Here is a 2,228-nt window from a genome sequence, read left to right as displayed (position 1 = left end):
GTTATTCACGTGATTTTCCACTGCAGGGGGCTGCCGCCCCCCAGCCCCCGCGGAGGAAACAAAACCTCCACCACGTATTCCCGGCAGGATAGAGCGTTTCACAAATATCGTCGATCTCGGAGCGGCGGACGTAATATTACAATTACCTCGTGTAACATTCCCACTGAATCAGCAACTGACTAACCCTGACATAGTCATCATTGTATACAGAGACGATTGTAGTATAATCAGGATGAACAGGTGGCGGTGGCCCGCCCTCGTCGGCTCGGCGGGTTTTGCGCCTTTCTCGATGCATCTAGTTCGTGTGCGCTCTATCCTGCCGTGAATACTTGGGGGATATTTTGTGAATGCCGTGAATAAGTGGGGTCGGGGGGCGGTAGCCCCTTGCAATGGAAAGTCACGTGAATAACTATGGTAATTTTCACTGTGGGGTTATATCATTAGGGTTTCTATATTACGTCCGCCGCTCCGACATCGTCGCCCCTGCTATCGGGGCCAAGTTTGCCGCTAACGGGGGGTTTCCGCGCAATAAAACCTACATATTTGCACTGTATACAGTGAGAGGAATCCAACGATACCAAAATCGTCGATATCGGAGCGGCGGAGGTAATATAGAAAATTACCAATAATAATACTAATGTGAACAGATAGATAAAAACATAGACAAATCAAAAGTGTTTAAACATATTTAATTTATTCACTACGAACCGATCGAGGCCATATCAACGAGAAGCAGCAAATCTGAAATCCCGCTGAATGATAAACGAAGCTTCCGGGTGTTCATAACGTTGATCTCCAGACAAAAGAATCCTGATGTTGATCCATGGCATAGGATTTATGATTCGGATTCGGAGCCATTTCACAATGCATGATTCAAGGACGGGAGAATACGTACATTTACTAGTTCGGTGAAAATGAGGATAATTTGGTTTAATTGGTCTTAGGCCAGTTCGTGATATTTGGGTCCATTTGTTTTACTTTATTTATTCTTATCAATTAGTATAATTTATTTGGATATTTACTTATTTTGGGGGTTCCTCCCTTTATCCCTTTCAAATCTTTGTAAAATATACACATGGAAGAACTTAAGCGATTTTTTCATATATTTTTCTTTATTTATTTATCTTTTCATTTACTCTTTATTAGATGCAACTAAGATTACTATCAAAATGTGTTTGCTTCGCAAAAATGTTTAGACATGAGGAATACTACCTTTCATGAGGTGCAGACACAAACACGCGAACGTACGTACACGCATAAACACGTACGTTCACACACACACGTGTGTGTGTCTGTGTATGTATATATGTGTGTGTGTGTGTACGTAAGTGTGTGTCTGTGTACGTACGCGTGTGTGTCCGTACGTATGTGTGTGTGTGTGTGTTTGCATATATATATATATATATATATATATATATATATATATATATATATATATATATATATGTGTGTGTGTGTGTGTGTGTGTGTGTGTGTGTGTGTGTGTGTGTGTGTGTGTGTGTGTGTATATAACGTAAGTCTACAGCCACAGACGTGTGCATACAACACGTAAACATCCCGCAGCCCCTCCCCTCCCGCCGGCGATAACCCCCCCCCCTCCCCCGCCGGCGAGCGCCCACCTGCGAGGCGGCGGCGAGAGGCGAGAGGCGAGAGGCAGCCGCGGAAGCGCCGAAGCGAGCGCCGAGACGATCCGAGTGTTAATGTCGCAATAAAACTGATTTATTTGTTCCGTTATGGCTGTTTTTATTCCCCACGCTCGGCTGTGCGCTGTTATTTATGGCTTTTTATTCACCCTCGGATTGTAATCACTTCGGGACAATCTCGCCACAACTAGGTAGACTACCTCATAATGTTTGTCACAGTATGCTTGTTACGTAATGAATCTCTGTTAACTCTAAAAACAACAACAACAGAGTACTGAAAGATAATCTTTAGTAAACATCCATATGTCATAGCACAGTGATTTCCACTATTCAGACCGGCATACATGGATACACAAGAAATAGGACTCTTCGTCCGATTTGCTATGATACTTCTACTAATGTTAAATCAGATGTAGAGTAAAGCAATATTCTTATCGCTTTTCTCGTCCTCTTCTACACCAGATTTTCTCATCTGTTTGCTTTTCTTTCCCTTGAGTCAGATGAGATCTTCTGAATTTGGATTGCTTTATATATATATATATATATATATATATATATATATATATATATATATATATATATATA

This window comes from Penaeus vannamei, chromosome 2, assembly GCF_042767895.1.
Source record: "Penaeus vannamei isolate JL-2024 chromosome 2, ASM4276789v1, whole genome shotgun sequence".
Lineage (NCBI taxonomy): Eukaryota > Metazoa > Arthropoda > Malacostraca > Decapoda > Penaeidae > Penaeus > Penaeus vannamei.
The sequence above is the reverse complement of the archived record's forward strand: the minus strand, read 5'-3'. Positions refer to the sequence as shown.